Source organism: Aythya marila (genome assembly GCF_965140915.1).
Source record: "Aythya marila genome assembly, chromosome: 5".
NCBI lineage: Eukaryota > Metazoa > Chordata > Aves > Anseriformes > Anatidae > Aythya > Aythya marila.
In genome coordinates, this window is record NC_139046.1 from 58,053,515 (window position 1) to 58,076,522 (window position 23,008).

A 23,008-nucleotide genomic window follows, 5' to 3' on the forward strand; every position below is an offset into this window, starting at 1 on the left:
CTCTGGCTTTCCATATGTGTTCTGGTGTTTCTTTTCCCTCCCACTCTCCTTCCTTTAGAAGCAGCAGCCCAGCTCGCCCAGCGCTGTGGCACACCCACCAAATTCTTATCACCAGCTCCATTCATGATTAGCAGCACAGTGGCAACAAGCAGATGAGTGTTTGGCCTTTCCTCGGCTGGACAGGGCAGTGCCACACCAAAACGCTCTCTGGTGTTTTCCTTCTGGAATTTCACCGCCACTGGCAGAGCTGAACAGAAAGATAAAAATGCCATGCATTTTCCCCAAACAGACACCCTCTATGCATTCACAAAGGTGGACAAAGGATGCATAGAAATTATCCATTTCATTTCCATTGCAAACAACATTGTCTCTTCTTTGCCAAATTTCTGAACAGAAAGCTCAAATGAGCTTGGTATCTGTAATCAAGAAAGTACACACGTAACTGTGCGTGTGCTTTAACAGCCATAACAGCACTTCTCTGCATGGGGATGCTTAATGACTGGAAATGGGTTAGTACCCTTGCTGACCAAAGCTTTCTATTCAACCTATTTCTATTCAAAGCAGTAAATTAGCTACCTTTGTGTTATGCCTGATTCCTGGCCAGGGGGCACAGGAGATGGTTGTTCTGCATAGCCATGGCAACGAATTTGGCCATTAGCATCAAATTTGGCTATTCCTGTGAACAACTACCCTGTGAACAATTTTTACCAGACATCAAGCAGCCAGCAGTGTGATAACAACACTTGTGATACCACCAAGACTGGATTTGAATACTTATTAATCTACCTCTTTCTTGCTGTCTCCCATGTTCTGAGGCATTTATATTTTCCCTGCAGTATAGTGAGCATTTCTTCCCTGTCTTAATCATCTCTCCAGCTCCCATGTTGCAAAGAATAATGCACTAAAGCTCACCTGTAGCATGGAGTGATCACAGAGTTCAATGCAAGTAAAGCTTCTCTTAGTATACTTCACATAGTGAATTAAATGAGTTACAGAAGGACAAAAAATAATAGTTATACGCAGGAGGACAATGCTTCTGAACGAGATGTGGAAACAAAGACATGAAAAGAAGACGTAATTTACTGAACAGATTAATAGCTGATAATGTTCTGATAATGACTGATGTTCTTCAAAGCACTAATTTCACTTTATGGGAATTCATAATCCTTAAAAGCAGGAATCTCATCTCTGTTCTGTGTTTATGCAGTGCGTAGGACAGTATGGTACTGTCTGCCACCAGGGTTCCTAGGTGCTTCAGCACTACAAATACAGAATGGCAGCAGCAGAAAACTGATTATTAGAAAATATCAATTCTTTACAACTTAACAGCTGGTACTAAGGAACAGTGGCCTGAATTTCCACACATTTATTCTCAGAGTTACTGATCACTTTTGACAGTTGCATCACTTTTATGGATTGAACAACTCGTCTTAATCTAAAGACAGACAGATTAGGATAGTGTTGTTAGCCTCCTGTAGTTACCTTTTTATTGCTGTGTTTTCTAGAAAACAGTATAGTAATAGTAATAAACCCCTTGGTCAGAAAAGAAACCCTAATCACATCATGTCTCCGCACACCAAGGTCACATCATCTTTTACAACACGCTACAAAATGCTAGTTACAATTTTAGGAAGAGTTAGGAAACGGAAGATGAATTTCAGAGAAACTGGATCTAGTGAATGAGATATTTATGCATTTAAGAGTTGTGCCTCCTTCTGATGAGGACGCACAACCTATTAATGTTGATGGCTGCTATGCTCACCAAGAAAATAAAATGCCTTTACTATGAACTGTGACAGGGCAATACATGCCAGAAGACTCCATCCTGGTGTTCATGTCTGTCAAGAAAAGAGCCCAAACTGAATCATGATCTTTGTTTAAGGAAATGGCATCCTACGACTTAACATTTCAAAAGATTATGGTTTCTTAATGCTCTATGTGTACTTAGCCATTGCTCTTACGATTTTTGATGTTTTGTATTAAAATTAAAGCTATCTTATAGCTGTATACCTGAAACCATGCTAAGGTGAGGAGAAAACCACTTTTGGACTAATATTATAAACTTTTAAGAAGTCAACAAAATCTCAAAGATACACATTTCATCCACCAAGACAGAACATTTGGGCTGTGTGCCAAATGCAGATGGAAAAGAGAGGGGTATCAAAGGAATAGCATCGCAATTGCAAAAATTCTGTGAGGTCAACATAAACTAGGCAGGACTAGCTTTGCCATGCGTGGCAAAGAAATAAATCCTCTGCTACTTTAAAAAAAACAAAACAGGCATAAACTGCCAGAAAAGTACTAAAACATTTAAAGTATCATTTCACATACCTATTTGTTTAGTTCTCCACAAGCAGTTAACAAGTCTTGGAAAGCAAAAAAATATATTTTATCTTTGTTCAAGCAAAGCATTTGAAGGCAAGTTGCATTAGGGAAGATGACTTTTGTGGTCGCATTGCCAGTCCATCTGTCTCAGATAAATTCTCAACCTCAGATCTGTCTCAGACAAACTCTGCAGAGACGTGACATCACCAGCAATGCTAAGTGCACACAAGCTTCAGGAAAATTGGCAGCCCCACAGAAACAAAGGGACTTTAACTAGTGCCTCCGCTGAAAGAAGCAGTGCAGTGTGAGCACGGCAGCTATTTGTATTGTTTGGCTCCACCCTGGCTAGTCGCAACTCAGGACTGCCTACAACGTGTGCTGCCATTGCCCAGCCCTTACCTGGGGAGCAGTAAGGGAAAGGAAGGTAGTGGGAGGGGAGGGCATCACAAGAGGTGTAAGGAGCAGGGGTTAGAGGAGTGGGCAAAGAGCTCAGCAGCAAGGATTCAGATCCAGGAAGCCAGGATTCATTCATTACACTGTCCCAGAACAATTTGTTTCTCAGTTTTTCAGTTCAGCCAAGAAACCTAGAAAAAGGACTTATTCGCACATATAAGGCTTGCAAAACCTTCGTTTGCTGGCTTTTCCGGTCCTGCTTCCAGTCACTTGTGGAGGCTTGTGCAGGGAGAAGATGTGATCTACCTCAGCCAGCTGAACTGAACTGAGAGCACTGAGGGGGGAAGGAAAAGATGCATAATGACATCAGTCTAGAAGTGCAGCAACATCAAGTTTTTCTAAATGCTCCAGAGAAGAGCTTATATCTTTCCAAAGGAGGATATTTACTGCTTCTTTTCATCTGCACTGTCATCCCCTATAAACCATCCTTTTATTCTGCTTGGGAATAGTAGAACGTGTGACTAAGAACAGAGTTTACTAAATGTTGAATTAGTTGGGATCGATTTAACTATCTGGGCTTTTACTCGTGCTTAGGGAAACGTGATGAACTTTGAAGAAGTTGTTTGAGGTCATTTTTTCTAAGCAGGATGTAAACCGATTCTCTTTCATTTCCTATAAAGGACCCCATAAAAAGTTGTCCTGTGACATACTCAAAAGAAGGCCAGGACAAAAAAGCCCAACTGACAGAAACCACTCCAGACAGATGTGTTTGTGAGCTATATATCAATTCTTTGCTCTGTCAAAAACTGATGATATAAGAGTGCACAGGCCACTCTAGAATACATCGCCTTACAAAGAGAGACTCGGTTTTATTCTCTGCTTTCATTTTTTGCCATGTGCCAAGTCCTGTGACACCAGCTCTGCTTAGGGTACCGTCCACTCCTGAATGTCTAGTGTCTATCAGATCAGTAGCTGTCACTTACAATGCAGGATGATTTTTGCTGTGCTTCCTGGAAAGGAACGCTGCCATGGCTCCCTGCGCAGCGACAGTAACCAACCAGAGGTTCTTGAGACCTAACCAGCTTATGACACAAACCCTTCCACGAGTGTCACCTTAGTTTTCTTCCTGGTTCAACTTTAACTTACTGGTTACCACCTCCGCACCATCTGTGGTAGCATCAGGTAATGACTCCAGAAATAAAGCTTTAATTGAACTTCAGTGACTAATATGAACGAACCAGAAACTTTCCTGTGGGTTTTAAAAATTTAATTATATTCCACCCCAAAATTTTCCTTGTGCTGCTCATTGAAAATACACAGCTGCACTGGTGAATCTGTCAGTGAAAGGAAGCTAGAGGTTTTGGCAGCTGTGCAGAGGGGAAGAGGCCCTGGACTCATAAGAAGGCGTTGGAGACACTTTAGGTTTGGAGATCTCTGGATGTCTGCTGACATTTTTGGCAGTCTGAAGACAACTCATTTCATCCCCACCCTTCTGTGAACAAGGCAGAGGTGACTGGGTTACAAGGCAGTAGGTCCTAGTCCCAGCTCTTCCAGTGACTTATTGTATGACCGTAGTCACACAGGGCTCAGTTCCTACCTCCACACGTAAAAAGGAGGACGTGTGCTTCGTAAGATGAACATCAAAATCTCGGATACTATGGGAGGACAGTTCTTAGCTCTATGAAGTGGACGTGTTTGAGCCCAAAAGCGCTGAAGGCACATGCTGATGCTCCCAGCACAGATTTTAGCTCAGGAGCATTGCACAAACATTTCTGAGCTAGAGGATCTTCTCAGGAAAGAATGCGTTCATTGTGCAAGTTCCCTCTGCTACTGAGTTCTTGCTCAGGAGCTACTCTAAGGGAAACAACAGCCCTCCCGGTATCTGTGTTCCTCTGCATGCCACAGAAATATTTTCTCTCTTTTTGAAGCAAGGACCACCTTTTCCTACATTTATACAGCACCTGTTGCTGGGGATGGAGCCAGCGCTGTGGCTCCAAGGCACTGTCGCAGAATAAAACAATAACAAAACAAATAAGGAGAGGACCCTGTTCTGGGAAATTTATTTTCATTCCGTATTTTAGTTACTTAAAATGGAGCAGAGAAAATTAACCCCTCCAAGACATACCAATATCCTCTATGTAAGTTTCTGGGACTGTGAAGTACCATAGAAAAAAAAATCATCACCTTCAAAACAAGACTGCCCTAATAAAGCGGGACTTTCCCGTGCAAGAGATGCCACTTCACTACCGTGGATGAAAAGTGCTGTATAAGAACTGAGTAATTATTCTTTTATTCTAAGTATTATTATAACTATTATTTCTTACTGCTGTTGTTTGAGCTGCCTACACAACACAAAAGAAAAATATCTCCTTCTTAGCCACGTAATACAGCAAGAAACTTGTAACATAGAAAAGCCAGCGTTCAAAGCACCTCTTTGCATCAAGAGATTCAATGATAAAGTCACTTAGCAGCACTTTGTCACTGACATTGGTATCAGCCTTGCAGAGCATTGCAGTTAGGATGATTATTTTATTCCTGAACTGTCTTCACTTTCTAAAGATCTGAACAGTGCATTCAGTTTCCCGTAACCAGAGCTTCTCTCCCACAGCCCTGCCTAGGGGGAAGTTCTGCAATATGCAATAATACAAATATTACAAAATATTCTAAGATCCAAATAAAACAATGAGACAAATGAAGGGACATTACTGAGAGAGAGGGATCCAGGGCATCTCCAAGAGATACCAAATGCTAAAACCAAGAGCATCTCTTCCAAAGGTGTGTTTTATGGAAGTGGGGAGGCGCTGTCTGCACAGACCCTCCGGGGGGAGAGCAGGTCCACGTTTCACAGACCAGCACTACCAACTGCTCGGCAGTGCAGGGGCAACAATGTACAACCACACGTCAATCTAGGAAAATGTATTTTCTCTAAGGGTTCACCACACCCTCTTTTTCAGCAGAGCAAACCTTACTAATGCCTGTACTGAAACATTCTGCCTTACCCACGCTGTGCAGGTGTAAATGAACCAGTGATGTCTGAGGTGCTGATAACTGGGACCTGCTGCTCCAGCAGATAGTGAAGAAACGCAGTGCCTGTGCTCTCACTGACACCATGAAATTCCCTCTTTCCTGCTCTGGAGAGCTGGCCCCTCCAGCTCTCCTTGATGTGGTAATGTAATAGCAGACAGAAAAGAAACGTGCAGCTTTCAGCAGCATACATCAATGAGGGAACCAAAATAGGTTTATCAAAGAAAAATGTGACTTTGACCCATCCTTGGAACCAAATCAAAGAGTATCTAATGGCAGCCACAGGTCTCCAAGAAGAAAATTAAGCCAAACTAGTTTAAAATAGTTCCAAACAAGAATATGTCTCTTTTTGTTGTTGTTGTTGTGGTCATTGCCAGCCAGATTATGATTGGTTACAAATGTTAAAGGCCCTTGAGTTGCTCGAGTCCTTAATCCATCAAACTGGTCATCCCTGTGTGCCAAGCAATGACCTCAGTCAAAAGCCATAAATTATTGCTCAGTCAAGCATGAAGCCTGCAAGCTCCCTCAAGTACCGCTTCTCTCGGCGCTTGTGAGCAGGGAAGGCAGGCTGCCCAGGGTGTTGCATTAGCTGGGTTAGACTGACCAAAGAGATCTCAACTCTGAGGACCACATTTCGTGGAGCACGGAGCGTATGAATGAAAATGCCCCGGTGTGCGCTCTGCGTGTAGGTAAGAGCTGGAAAATCTGCTTCCTTACAGTGTGCTCCCAGTAAAAGATGTAAAGCAGCACGTAAGAAGTTCCATCTCCGTCCCATCTCTATTCCAGTGACTGTTGGTCTTGTTTTTTGAACATTTCACTGTGTGTGCAGATAGTTATTTAAATGACACTAAGGAACATATTTGTAAATAACAGTAGAAATATATTCCAGGGCATAAATTCATTGTCCATTCTTCCACCTCCTAATCTGCCAGTCTTACACCTCCTTATCAAAAGCTCAACTGGAGGGTCTGCTTCTGGCATGCCTCTGTGAAAAATCCTGTGACCTGCCTGAGAGCTCACTGCAGCCAAGGCCGCCGCTCCATTTGCGTGCACAAACTGGCTGGCAGAGGCAACGTTCAGGTGTTTGAATCGAGAAGGTACATCTATAGTAGTGAGCCTTAAAACAACACCTGGATGGCATGGTTTAAACCTACGGTTCTGGGGGATCCAAAAGGTCTCTGAAAATATTGTTGTATAGGGAGCGGGCTGTTGGCAAATGCCTGGGAACACTAACTTTGACTGTTTTGTTTTTTGGATGGGAATAATACAGTTTTCTTTTTAAGCAGAATAAAACCACTGGGGTACCGTACAGTTAAATACAGTTATTTCCAAGGTGGCTTGGGGCTGAAGACCTTATCTACATCAATAATAACCTGCAGAAAGTCATAACCTGGCAAGTTCTTTTGCACATCCCAAACTAGGCCTGTAGCAGTTACAGAAGGGGCTAGTCATATTATTCATTCATTCAAAGCTACACACAAGAGTGAGCCCTTATAGAAACAGAGGGTATTTTGGCAGTGAAATCTTACCTCTCGTAGTCCGAAGTATTATCTTAAATGATAATTCGTGAGAATGAAAAGTGTTGGTAAAGTAAGTATTTTGGAATGTTGCAATTTGCTTAAAGTTTTAATTTTAAATGCTTCTGACGGTGAACTTGTTCGTTTAAAAAAACCTGCTTTATTTATGGCAAAACCATTTGTCTTTCACGGGCTATAAATGTTGTATAATCATCCAAAGGAAAGAAAAAAGGCACAAAGTGGGACACAAGAAGAATCAGTATAAACACGTAAAATTACCACACTGGGGAAAGTAAAAATTGCTGCATGCCACTTCATGTCCCATTTCTTAATCCCAGTACATACAGCTTGCTGAAGCATGGGTCTGACACATTGAGCTATGCTGCTTCACTTTGATACGATGATTGATAACGACAACTGTATATGCTAAAACTACTTTCAAGGAGGTTTAATGTTGTTCAGGAATTACTAGTGTAATCCTCCGCAGCAGTTCTGCACGCTGAACCAGAAAGCCTCTTGTAGGGACGTTCAGCATTATGGTCCCTTCCCTGTTGGATAGCTGGAATATTAGCTGGAAGTTTTACTTCCCATTCACTCCACCTCACCTCTAGCTCCATGACCTTCTCCAGATGGCAGACAGCATCCCATCACTGTACGTGGGCCAGCGATGGTGGTTGGCCATACTTCGGTCATGAGACAGGTGTTGGGAAAGAGGGAAACGGATTTTGTTTTCCTTCTGAGTTTCATTTCCTTATGGCTTTGTTTTTTCTCCTAAAAGTCAAACTCCTTTAAATTCAAATTAAATGGCCAAAGGGACCTGAAGTGATGAGGGCAGACTCATTCCTTTCTCTTTGTGTCTCAGGAACTCCCGAGGAATAAAAGCCCACACAGTGGCGATGAAGTGACTAGGCTTTGATGGCAGGATGCTCCTTCTCACAAACCACAGGAAGACGGGACCGCTCTGCACCCAGCCCAGTTCCTCAGACCATGAGATCCTGCTTCCAGTGAGGTCTGAAAATTTTGCAGTCAACCCAAATCCAGTCACATGTGCATCCTCCTGCTGCAGAAGGTATCATGAGTGGAGCCAGCTCTTTACCAGATTCACATGCTCTTTTCTTTACACCTGCCCTACCAACTCTTCTTCAAACTAGTATGCCTCCTGATGTTTAGGAAACTCTGAGCACTGCAGGGAATCATTGCATAAAGTAATCCAGTCTCCCAAGATTTACAGGGCATCTTTACAGTCTGCAGCATGCTGGACATCCACTGGTTGTAGAAAGCCTGAGGTTTGGTCTGAGAAGCTCAACATAAAAGGCAATTTTAAATATACAGCTGCCAATACAACATGGTGTCTTTTCTGGCAGAGAAGATAAAAATAGCAAAGAAACAACAGCTCTGTTCTTTTTATGAAAGCCTGGCAGTTTTCCAGTAGAGACTTAAGTACTTTTTGTACTTTGGGGGGAAAAAGTGATGGGATGTGGTCCAAGACTGGTCATACGAACCTGAGAAATATGGAATGAGAGGCTGGGCTGAAGCAGCCAAAGTGGTACCACCAGCTGCAGCCCCATTAATTAACGCTCTGCGGTATGTAGCTGTAAGAATGACCCTGACACTTGCTGAATACAAGCAGATAACTTTTGCAGAGCAGCTATGCTTCTCTTACTGAGGTATATTTATCCAAAAAGTACCTTGCAGACTTCCCCCCACCTCACAGGACAGTAAATTAGTTCTAATTGCAGAGGTATGCAGTAAAAGCTGTGCTCAGCCTTCTGCAGCATTTGAAGATGTATTTTACAGTTTTAGTTTTTTTTTTTTTTCTGAATGTCTAAAATTGTAGGGAGAGGAACATGAGAGAAAATGCAGGTTTTATAGATCTATAAAATTACCTTACTTTAGATAAATATGTGTTTCTCTGCAACTTAAACAATGTAAATGAAAAATACAATTCTGTGGCTGACTGTGCAGTGCACTAGAATATAGACTTCTTTTTCTGTCTGCAGCTCTTTTAATTTGAAAAGAATGACATTTCTTATCTGCTTAACGGGAAAAATATGACAGGTACAATAAAATACTTTAACATACCCTTACTCTAGTTTTACGAATCGTTTCAAGAAGAGTACCGGTAGAAGATACCAGATACAAAGCTAAATTCTACAGCTCCGTCGACAACACTGACTTATGCACACAGTAGCAACTGCCTGAACATGAGCCAGGAGTCACTGGGTGCTATCCTACAGCTGAAAGACCCCAGGATTTTGGTCCTTATTCTGTGCTGAATGTCAACAGCTGAATGCAGCCTGTAGCCACCGTGTTGCATTCAGTCGTGCTCTAAATCCTCTTTCATAAATATGAAGTTTCTTTGTCCCTTCAGCCCAACATGCTGACCCTCTGCCTCAACACTAGCAGGAAGCAGTGCACATCAGCTACCCGCTGTCCCACTGCTGTCCCAGTGAGGTTGTTCTGCTAGCTGTAAACTCAACAGTCTGCCTGAGGATTTGATACCAAGTCATAGCTATTGCGAACGCACTGTGCAGATAATGGACACTGCATTTCACTTAGCACGGAGCTACCTGTGTGTGCTGAGGAATCTAACATACAGAGGAAATATTGTTTTCACAGGTGTTTCGTGATAAACATGAAGTGGTCTTGCAAATGACATTAATAAACAAGCAAACAAATGAAAAGTAGTCACCTAACCCAAGGCTAAACAAAGAAGAAAAGACAGTAGAAGGTTTTTGGACTGGCTGGCTCTTCCGGGAATGCAGCTGTGCATTCCAGCAGGCAGCAAGAATGTGGGTTTTTCCATTTACATTCATCACAAGCTTTGCTACACTCTGTACAGAAGTGTTTGCCCCTGTGTACATGGCTTAACTAGATATTGTTTCGAGAAATACTACTACATACTACTACACTGCTACTTGGCATGAAAGAATGGAAATTAAACAAAGATTCTTTAAAAGTCTTCTAGTGTCATAGGGAAGAAAAATTAAACAGGCTTTTTTTTTTTTTTTTTTTTTTTTCCCCTGGCTGTATGAGCTTGGAAACACTGGGCATAGCTGACATGCAACTTGATCCATCTCAAGTTCTCTTCAGTTCCTACCACAGTCCGGTGTAACAGAGACAGGTAATTTCCTTTTGTCAGGCAACAGATATTATCATAGGCATATTCTTGTAGTTATCATACAGTCATTTAGCTTGGAAAAGACCCACAAAATCAGAAAGTCTGACCATCACCTAACAGTACCAAGTCCACCACTGAAGTATGTTCCTAGTGCCACATCCAGACACCCCTCAAATGCCTCCAGGAATGGCAACTCCACCACTTCCCTGGGCAGCCTGTTCCTATGGCTAACCTCCCTTTCTGCTAAGAAATTCTTCCGGGCACTTCATGTGAACCTCTCCTGGCACAACTGCAGGCTATTGTTTGCCACCTGAGAAAAGAGACCAATACCCACTTCACTGCAACCTCCTTTCCTTAGTTGTAGATAGCAACGAGGTGTCCCTTCGAGACTCTGTTTCTCAGGACTAAACAACCACAATTCCTTCAGCCACCCCTTATGCAACTTGTTTTCTAGTTCCTTCAAAAAAATTATATAATAGTCATCATTATAAAGAAACATAGAATCACTACATAAAGTCATCAAATTATACGATAATAATAACCAATAAAAGATCTTTATAAGATTTACTATAGTCAGTAACGATCAGACAAAAAGCAGTCTTTATGCTGCTATATGTTTTCCCATCTCTTCAAAGCATCACAAAGATTTGGCTTTTCTAATGCTCTTGCCTGTGGCCAAAATGTGTTCTAGAGATGCCAGTGTGAGGAGACGGATGCCAGGGAGCTTCTGAGGAAAACTCACCCTCAGCTGCTACCCAGCTGCAATTGTTAGGGACACAACTAATCCTATAGCCAATAACCAAACCGGTGCAGGAGATTCTTGAAACTCATTCTTACTGCCAAGCAGCACAAAGCTCAGGTAGCATCCCTACCTTCCTTAAGTAGGCTGCATTAAAAGCAGATCCTTCTGTTGTAGTGACAGGACCACCACACGCTGATATTTGCTTAAGGCTCTGTCTCCACTCAGGCTGAGTACCTACCCGCTGCACCAGTAGATGGCTCCTAACTCCCTTTAGCAGCACACATTTAAAGTTAGAGCTCTGTCACTTCTTGAAGGAAAGATTGTTTCATCTTTTTTTAATGTCCACAAAAGTCTCTTGGGACTTAGTCTGGCTCTCATTAATTTCAAGGGGAGTTGGAAAAAGCACTAGAAGAGCTTCAAAAAAATAACAAGCCATGAGAAAGAATAGGATATAAAAATAAAATTTACTGCCTCTAAATCTGTCCCATTCTCTTTTTTACCTTTCAATAACGGTTACATGTGTCTTCTGCACATTTAGGCATCAGAAAAACACATAAACCATTTTTATTGCATACAGCAAAAATTTATCTATGTATTTCAGCTTAGATCTGCAAGAACACGCTTACATTTTAGAACTGGGGTGAGAAAACAAAGATAGTCAGTTTTATTCCATGCACAGCAATTACTCTAGCTGTCAGCACAAGTCACTTTTAGTGCTAAAGCAAAAGTGTGAAGCACCAAGTGGATCCCACAAAAACAATACAAGTTTATGTGAAAAGACCACACCTCCTGTTCTGAAGTCTCCGGGCACTGCTAGTAACAGCACAAGTAATAGCAACTTATCAAACAGAATTAAAAGCAACAAAAATGTTATTCGTTCAAGGGAGAAATACAAGCATTTCCTTTGCACGAAGCAGAACCAAACTTAGTACCAGCTTTCAAAAACACGTACAGATCTGCTGCTGATCTCCCATGCTTCTCTGTGCAGTCAGCAGTTTTGCTATCAACCTCAGTGGAAGCCAGAACTGCACACTCATTTGATTATCTAGACCTATATGCCCTAAATTCAGTCTTTTATGATTTGTTTCCAACAACAAAGATGTTCAGCACCTGCTCTAAGGTGTTTTGTTGTTGTTGTTTGTTTTTGTTTTTGCTTCCCAACAATTATGTTAATTATGTTAACAATGTGTTAATGCTAACTGCCATTCAAACGGTGATCTCCCTTCAGCCATGAAGGTTTGCGTATTTCTGCAAATGCTGCACTTTAGGTAATTCATCAGTATAAAAATGGTGACGTTAACTTAATCCTGACAACTCTAAAAGTCTCATTTTCTTTAAAACAAAACACAAAGAGAAAATCTAAAATCAAAGTCTGAAGGGGATGGTAAAAGGTTTTACTAAAAACTCTCTTCTGGATTCTGCTGTAGGTCACACTGATGTAAATCCTCTATACTTCTGCTGCTTTCCCTTGGCTCTCAGCATATACACAGAAAAGGGAATAAATCCCAGAACTACCATAAAAAATTTATCTGAACAGTTTAACTAACACTTCGTGCTGCAAAAATATAGACCATGTGTGTTGTGTGTAAAAATAGATTATAGAAAGAAAAAATGGCAAACCTCTAATTAAATTGTATGTCCTCCAAAGGCAGGATGAATGCTTCTTGCTCATCTACCATAGAAGCCATTGTACATGAAATGGGGTAATGTATAAACAAAGTGCTTTATCTGGGGTATGACTGGAAGCTCCAAGATTGTAACGTTCTTTAAGATAACATTCCAAACCTATCCTTTTAAGTTTTCAGCCAAGAATTTGTTTTTATAATTTCTTTGCTCTTGGCAAAGGGAAACTATAGCCCAGGCTAAGCTCTCTCTCTCGCTCCTTCACTGCTGCTACCACTCCCACATTTTTTGCCAAAAATGTTACAAGTGTTTTGAACGCCAAAACTACAAGGGAACTGGCTATAACTGCTCTTTGTCACTGTTTCTTTCTCTATCATATTTACCACGGGGTATCACAAGGCAACTCACTAAAAACACCACTAACAGCACTGTTTTATCTGTCACCGTATCTCACTTTGCAGTTCTCTCTGGGGTATCCCAGACATTGAGAGCTGTTCTGAGAACGCTTGTGCAGAAGGGCCTAGTTCCTACCCTAAGCTGCAGACACAGCTGAGCACCCCCTGCGCAGACAGGCAGGCTCAAGATGCAGTATTGGTGTAATTCTGATGCAGCACTACTTGAAAACCTGGTGCTGACCTACCCACGTGAATCCCACATTTAATTGACAGTTCTGCCCTTGGACTGCCGGCTGCTCTGTCACTGCTTGGTGCAGTTTTAAGAACCCCAAGGGCTTAAATCACTGCTGTCTCCCCAAACTTTCAAGAGGCCACTAGGAACGCCTCAACTTCCCACTTAATACCTCCACTTCCAGCATGCGCTATGGGATGAGGTCATTTATTAAGCATGTCCATTAATAAAGCAACAGAAGGGAGATTTTAGGGAGTGTCTGCTCCCTTCTCTACCAGCTGCAAGGATTTGCTAATCACTTTATAGTGCCCTAGCACAATACCAAGGTTCAGCTGTATTTCCTAGGGGAAGAAAAAGCTACTCTGGGGTAGATACAAGGCTCATGTTGAGCAGCTTTGAAAAATCTCTGTTGAAAATAATTACCAACAACATGACTCTTAATTGGAGACTGTAAAAGGACCAAGATGTTGCGATAATCCCCCTCCTTTTCTTTTCCTTTTTTTTTTTTTTTTCTTTTTTCTTTTTGCCCTGCACCTTAATCTGACACTAAAGTAAATACTATATATCTCTAAGGAGGCAAAGCCCTCATTTCTCTTTGATGAGCAATACCAGTGAAGCTACGTAAGTGTAAAAAAAAGACTTTTCTTGTTTGAATTTGCATGAATTTAAAAACTCACAATTCACAAAATTGAGTCTCTTTTACAGAAGTACAGAGACGTTCTCTAAAAAAAAGCAACCTGAAAGCTTAAGGATACAAAAGCAAATTTTTGGATTATTTGGGTGGGGAAATGAGGGGGAGGTAAGCACAGAGCATGTGTGCAAGTGTATGTGACTGTTTGTGTAAGCCTCATGCTGTTGCTCATAGTCTCCTGATTGATGAAGCCTAGTTCGCGCTCTGCTGAGAGTCAGCACTTGTTTTCTTCGGAAAGAATTGCTGTATTTTGTTTCCTGTCTCTGGGATACTCAGGGGGGAAACCATTCAGTGCAGTAGGAAGAATTCTTTGTTCATCTTCATCCCTGAAAACCATCCAGAATTTTGGGACAGGGACAAAGACCTTCCTTAAAATAAATAAGCAAATAAATAAATAAAATAAATAATCCCCCTCAAGCAAGGAAAGGGGAAAAAAAAAAACCTATTATCTGTTGGAGAATGAGAGTTAACAGAATTTTACCTTTATTTCCCAAACAAATGAAAACTCAGACATGAGAAGAGCTTGCCACAGAGTGCTCTAAGTGTGTAGGGCAGCGTGGAGAAACAGAGACAGGTTCATGTCCAGCTGGATTCCTCCCCTCCTGCTCTGCTTAATGCAGAGAAGTGTTCAAATTCACAACCTTTACCGAGTCTTCCACCACCAGATTTACAGCTCATGTGGATGCTGCTAAAGAGGCTGTGCTTATTGCACTGTTCATGCTGGCATGCCAGTCTAGGTTTGTTTTAAATGTTGTTCCCTTTCCCTGCCAAAAGGCTACATTCTGATCTCGTACTCATTCCCTGCATTCAAAGGCCTTGCTCTGGGCTTAACTAATTTTACCTGATATCAGCAGAGATATCAAGAACTCAGGAATTTAAGCACTTATAATTCACAACCTCGAATCTCTTTAAAAACTGTTAACTAAATTATGATGTGCCTGTTAAATTTTACCCTCCAAAATCATAATAGATCCCTGCCGTGAAAGAGCCATCCATTGTCTAAGTTACAATTTCCATGACAAAAATCATGCGAGCTTTTTCATGAGAATGTGGAAAGTTGATGCTTACAAAACAATGATTATTGATGATACTTGCATATTGTGCATTGTTTTAGACAATTTGGATTTAAAAATACAACTCGAGATAGAATTTACTTTGTCACCAGAACCTTATGGGTTATGTGAAATGTTGAAAAACTGGCTCTTTCTATACAAAAAGGAACAATATTATCTCAATATTCTAAGGAAAAAGCTATACCATATGCACATATAAATGAATTAAGAAAGACTAATGTGTGCAAATAACAATAATATCCAAGGTGGAGGACTAGAATCAAAGAATGAAGTGTTTTTCTTCTGGAACCAGTAATTAGCACACCCAAGGTCAGACAATTTTTTTTCCCCTGGAAATAAATATACAGGATTTTTTTTTCCTCTGTTTTGCCCCTTTGTTTTTTTGGACTAGTATTTGCTAAAATCCCATAGTGTTTAGCACAAAAGTGTTTGGTCTACAGATCAGCGCTAGAGAGGCAAAGACACAGCATTCTGTGAGAATCACAGAACACTCTGGGCCAATGCCTCTTTTGTGCCTTACAGACATTTACAAATGTAGTTTTAAAAGCAAACAAACACATCTCTTTATTTTGGAAGACTGAACGAATGGCCTTGCTTTGGGTCAACTATAAAATGATAGTAAAGATTTACAGGGCAGGTGAATACAACAACAGTATAAAAATCACCAAATTAATGGGAGGAAATGTCTACTGAGTGCCAATTTTACATACAGAACACTTCACCTTACAACCCAGTAATATTTTACTTTTCCTAAATTCAGGCTAACATACTTTTAAAGCAATTACAGCACCCCAAGAGAGCTTTCTGTGTTCTTTCATTATCAATCTCAGCCTTCCCAAAAATGTGGGGATTACAAAAAGATGGTCTTTGTGCTGATTTCTTTGTACCTGCTCAGATACAGCTTTTTTGAGGTACCGAGCAGACAGACATATCAGCAGAGCTTTCATGTCTCTCAGTGACCTCTGTCAGATTTTCTTCCTGGATAATATCAGAATTTGTTTGCCATGAAATACTATTTCACATCAGTGACATGCAGGGAGTGAGAAGATAAAAAAGATGCAGGTAGGTCTGAAAGGTTTTCTAACTTGGCTATGTTTAAAAAAAATGTAGCTTTTAACATTTTATGTATATTTTATATATATTATACATTACAATGCAGACAGGAATTGAAGATGAAACAAAGAATAAATACAAAATTTTTCAGTTCCTACATGGAGAGCATCAAGATTCTTGAAGGTCCTAGCTTTCTTTTCTCCCTCCAGTTTCTAGTTTCAGTGTAAATTCCAATATTCAAAATCACTTTATCTATTCTTTTCCAGTGCTGCTTCTCACCTTTCTCTCTCATCTTTCACATTGTTATTACTCCATGTTTTAAGAAAGCGTCAAGACAAATTCCAACACTGATTATCTCATCAAAGGGAAGGAGGTTTTCGTTTTATATGGCATTCACAACACAGCTGGTTGACTTGCAAAATTTACTTCTTTTGAAAAAAAATAAATAAATTGCCTTCTTTTTGACATTACTGGCTATCACAGACTAATCATAAATACTGCCCAATACTCAATAAATTTTAAATACCAAACATACTGAAAAATATGGTAGCATTAACAAAAGTGCTATGTAAAATAATTACAGTATACCTATTAATATGCATACAAATGGATACAAAGCATGATTCTTTTCTCCTTTTCCTGCATCCTCCTACTTTTATTCTGATGGTATGTGGTAAGTCCCCAAGGTGCTTAAGGAATTCTACTAATGACATAATAAATAACACCCTTGCCACTGACTCTTCATTGAGACCCCAGTTCATCAGACATGGTGTGCTGCTAGCTGTGCCATCTTTGAGTTGCTACATTAAGCTGAGCTACTATGATCCCCCAAATTATACATGCATCTTTATAGGAGAAAGGAATAGCCCCAGATTCTAAGTAATGCTATTCTGCCCATTAGATTGGGTAAACAAACAAACAAAAAACCAATGTATTTGTTGAATGTATTGTGTTTCATTGCCATACTCTACATGACTAACTGCAACTTCTTACTTTCTAAGTGGCTGTTTCTCAGCAGAGGCTGAAGAAAATACGCTAGGTCTCATTTTTACCAGCAATGGATTTGGTCTGTAATAGATGCGTACTGAAAAGAATGCCATCAACAGCGGGACATGCATAAAAAGTTAAGTTTTGCTTCTAGATCTTTATTTCAAATGACCTAAATAGATTCAAGAATGACAGATGTTTTTATTACATTGGAAGCTAACACTGGAGGGACAAGTGTATACATATTGCAAGGTATGTATCCTCATTGGCTAAAGGTTTAAAATATTTTTTTTAATAAAACAAAAGTTCTTAAAAATCACGATGTTTATGTAAACTGTTTCTCATTGGCTGTAATTCTATCTCCTAACATCCACTACTCAACAAACATGTATTAGAGCAACTCCTTTACTCAAGGATTTCTATAGGAGAATATAAAACTTTTTAAGCCAAGGTGTACAGGGTCAACTTAATCTTGCAAATAATCTTTGCAGTATATAAGAGATTCTCCAGCATCTTTATCTCCTGAGCTTAAAGGAGTTATCAGAGTTAAAAGGCAGGATTACAGTTATCAGATGAGTATTTCAGTTTTAAGAGATGGACTACTGATCAACACAGAGGGAAAGCTGACCTGGGCAAGCACCACATGAAAGATTTCCACTCTAACCAATAATAAGCCAAAGCGTTCTTTCAGTAAAGAAGTTGTTTTGAACATTTAATCAACCTATTAAACTGAAATTATATAAAAGAAACATATACATCACAAAACTGAAACATCACAAAACTAACCATCTCAGATATGCTATTCAAAGTTTGCAAAAGGGAGCTGAAAACAAAATTAAACAGAAAGATTCAGTCAGGAATATGCTAGTAAAGGCTTTACAGTATTTTCACTTGGATCCAAGTCAAAGTGTTTTGTAAGACCTAAGTAATTTGCGTATGTGTAGAACTCTTTTATATGGAAGTTAGTACTTCTGGCATTACACTCGTTTGCTGTTCTACTTGTTTTATACTTATTTTGTTTATTTTGACTGTTAAATGGTTTTACCCTTCAAGCTTTTCATAACTGTTTGTATGCAGACTGAAGGATAACAAGGTGGATCCCAATCTTGTTGTCTGTGTTAACCAGTTCACACATATAGAGCAGGGATGCTAATCATTTTTAGGTTTTCAAAATGAAAGGATGAGGCATGAGACCCTGACATGTTGCAGGTGCGCAGCCAACACAAAACCTAGCACAGTGATAAATCAAGCCCGGTAATTATTCAGAAATAAGCCACAGACAGCTCACCAACAACACTGCCCACTTATCCTTAGGAGAATCACCTACCATGTATTCTCTCACTACTGCCACTACTCTCACTACTGTTTTGGGGTCTAGGGGAATGCAGAGAAGATCACAACAATACCTCATACAGAAACTATATGTGTTCCCACTTTGTTAGTGTCCTCAAAAGTAAAAGGCATTTTGGCAGAAATTATCTGCAACTAATGGACAGAAGGCAGCTGGAGGAAGAGCCAATTCTAAGAAACTATAAACAGATGCTTAACTAAAAAATGTATTTTCAAATCATTCTGTTTGATCATTTTCTCAACTCACTTAAGAACACAGAAAGGATTTTATATCATCACAGCAAGGACTAGCTGCATTTTTGCCAATTTTGAAAATCTCTCCGCTGAAAAACAGCTCCACTTGTTTTTAAAGGGTTGTGTTTACTTATGTCTCTGTGGAACTGACCCAACATTCCTCAAGTATATTTTCAATTATTTTTGTTATTTTCATTTCACGGGAATTTTTCTTTTCCAGGGCACATCTTTTGTTTCCACAGATACAGTACTAATTACTTGTGTAGTCCTAGTATTTTCTAGGGAGACTAAAAGGAGCCGTTATCTGCCATACCATGTTTCTTTGCCTCTGCTGGAGGTTCTGGACATGGTGTGCTACAGGCCAAATATCTTTCTAAATTAAGCCCACAATCTCTCTGTTTCAGCTAGTATTGTTTAGTAAATATTAATGTGAGTAACTCATCTGCAGTGGTCATGTATGGCTTCTTCTGCTGTACTCTCTGTTATTTGTAAACAAATTCTGAAAGGCCGTCTAAACAGTTTAGAGTCAGAAGCTGTGCAAGTGTTGAGGAAAACACTCAAAATGTGCTGCAAGGGAATCTACGCTCTTTATTCATAGCCCAAATACACCGAGGGGGTACAATACATGGTATTCCCAAACATCTAATTTGAGCCTCAGTCATCCAATCTTTTGAATAATATCTACAAAAGTTGACCCTTTGAAGCAAACCCGCCTAAGTCCTGAATGGATAACAATTATCTAAGAATAATTTAGATTTGTAATGATGCTGGAGTCATCTGTATGCACAGCTTCCTGGTATTCAATCAATAGACCGCTTCTCAAGATGTTTGAGGAACGTTCTCAAGGAAGAGGCCAAAGGTCCCTTTACATGCAATGTAGTTACTGCTGCTCTGATTAATTCAAACACATGACAGGTATCATCTTGTGAACTCAAGACTGGTCCCAAGAGGAAAAAATATTGCATACAAGAAATAATTTTATGCAATGTCTAACTGCAACCTGCACAAACACTTTTCTTTCAGTATTGTTTTATATCCCTGTCACCAGCTCCACATATGAAGGTATGGGTTAAAGTTGCAGTTTTCTAATTTATGGGAATAATTCTTATGTCTGTGAGTAGACCTATATTAGGTCAAATCATCAGAAAAATGCTCCTTTATGATAAAAGCATGATTCTGTCTTGCACTATCATTCTAGCTTTATGACCCACTACAAACTACTTTTAACGAGACGACATTTGTGGTTTGTAGATCAACAACTACAGATTAAAATAATCTTTCAGATAATCATCTATCTAAACTCTAACTTATGTAAACTATACCTTTCCTTTACACAGAAAGTGTGCTCATTTTTAATCTAACCAAATTCAGAGGAAAGGATTGAAATTTTTTCTCTTTTTTACATCCTTTTTTTTTTTTTTTTTTTTTTTTTTTTAATCTGCTGTAAACTAAACACAGATGTCTCCAAAAGCATGGGGCTGCTGATGAGAAATCACAGCTTTCATAGTTGGAGAAATCTAAATATAAGTAGAGGCATCCTTTTTCTAAAGCGCTCACAGATTTACAGCTTTGAAATCATGTACTTTGACTTGGGTTTCCCTCTCTCCCACCCTGCACCCTGACAAATCATCCTTGCCTTCTGAGACTGATAATCCCAGTTGGCTGCAATGACACCTACTGGATGTCAGACCTGATGAACTGCAGACCCTTCTGCCGCTGAGTTTAGCTAGCATCACTGCCAATGCAACCTTCAATACCACAGTCCTCTCTCAGGCAGAACTCCCGCAAGCTGCAGCTCTTCCTGGCTGCTTGGATCTCAGTTACTCCTGTGAAGCAATTTCCTGCCTCTTTCAGGCTCATTTCTCAGCTCCCAGGTAACAAATTTTCAACCTGATTACAAGTGGGTTAGTTTAGTCCAGCCTCTTTTAAAGCAGTTGCATAATCTGAGCTGCTCTGCTGCAGCTGTTATTGTACAAAAGTTATTTATAAACTGCAGGCAACATTCTCAGATATTTACAAAAGCTACTATACAAAATAGCAAGATATACTGCACGACACCATGATTACTGTTTTCACTAGGACCTTTCTGTTTGTGAGAATCTCACAGCTGCGTTTCAGCCTTTCCTGGGAACTCTGAAGTTCTGATCACAAATTTAAAATCACTAAGCAGATGTCATAATTAAATGAATTCATAAACAGTGCATCTTCTTCAAATGGAAACTTGACTACATGATTAGCAACATTGGTATTTTGTTTAAATAGGCTTGGGGGAATGGCTTGCCTTATGTTTGTGTACAATCACCTTTGCTTTGGTATCATAACTAATCTTTGCTTAGGTTACATTTGTTTTTACAGATACTGCCCCTAGGGAAAAAGGTAGGGCCCGATGTGATACCACGGAGGACCAGTGGAGGCCTACCGGGATTCCAGACTCTAGACTGCAATGTTTAGGAGCTACCTGAGTTCACTAGGTTTTGGAAGCAACACGTGGTGGTCAGGGCCTCCTTGGCTGAGGAAACCTTAGAAGAAAACACTGACATGAACCTGAGCCTCTCTTGTGAATTCTCCATTTCAGTGATGGAATAAATGAGCATGGATACAAATTAGAAATGCATTACCTAAGTTTATTAGGAACTTAAATGTCCAGTCTAAGACACAGAATTTTGGATGAACTTTCCTGCAACTCCAATTCTAGCATGCAGCAGAGGAAATAAAAACATAACAGACTAATGAAACACTAAGTTAGAATCATCCACCCACCAGCTGAGTAAAATATGCCTTTTTAGAGTGCTAAAAAAAAAAAGAAAAAAAAAAGAAAGTATCCTGGTTGAGGAAGGTATGCTCTGACCATGAATATAAACTCTTAAGTCTGCCAACATTGGCAGTGAGATTCTTAGCTTCTAAAAAAAGAGGAATTCTGTAGCTGGAATAAAATATATATAAATAATAAATATCTGTTTTACGACATCTGAGCATCATGTTCCTTGACAGTAAATGAAAAGAGAAAAATTTAGTCTCAACCAAGAAAATAAGGTGAAAAGAAAACCATTTAGAATCTGCAAAAGAAAATCATAAAGAATACTGATAGTTATCAGTATTTTAAAAGAGGATAAAGCATAAATAAATATATAAATACACTACAGACACCCTTAGCAATAGCATGTAACAGATGTATTTCAGCTATCTCCACATCACAAGCAGCATGATAAAACAATGACAGTGAGAAAGCTGTCTGTCGTGTGCTATCTACACTGCTTGGGGAGAACAAACTCAGACTCAACACTATCTATGATCTTTAACGTTAAACTTTTTTTTCAAAACCTCCTACTATTCAGAATACTTGAACACATTTGTAGAGTTCCTCTCACATTGTTTATCAAAGAGCTTTTTGACAGCTCAGCTCCAAAAAGGTAGCCCCAGAGCATGGCCTGATCTGAAGACTCAAAAGAACGGTGTGATGTAAACAAACCCTGACCAGACAGAGAGAAGTTGTGCTTGAGAGGAAGAGTAGCTTTCTAGCTAAATTCCTTGGCGTTTTAATCAAATGCTATGTATGATAAATTAGTAATGTCAAGCTGACACCTCTGTAAATAAGCTCGTCAAAAAGCATTAGGGACACATAAACAAGTAATGATGAATCAACTCCTTTTTTGTTTGGTATGAGGTCGACACAGAACAATTAACAAACAAGTGCATGATGTAACTGAATGAGAAGTTCCAGTCCGCACCAGGCCCCTCCTTCCTCTGCATTTCTGAAATTTTTATCTGCAAAGCTGTGGTTTGAACTGGTCACCCACAAAAAGCCACCCACACGGACAATAGCTGAACAGACCTGGCAGTATGGCAGCATGCAGCACGCTACTTTTGGTGGGTTACCTGTGTGTACTGAGCAATGTTTAGTCTTATCTTCAGCCTTTCAAACACTACAGGACAAATTTGGTTCTCCTTTCTTAGCCGCCCCATCAGGAACCACCCATTCGTTTACAGCATTTGTACTCACTATGGCCTTTGAACAACCCAGTCTGAGACTTCTCTTCTGCTTGACAAACAGCCTGAACCCAAACCTAGCTTAAGGGACCAAAGGTGAATTGAGCTCCCTGTTTGCCTCCTTTTCTGATGTACAGCGTTCAGCCCCTGGCTCATAACTAGATCTCCAGCTGTAAATCTCTCGCTGGTCAGATGAGAGGAAGGAAGCTCTTTCAAGCTGCCAGCACTGGCCACAAGAGCCAGAACCCTTCTGGAAGTGTG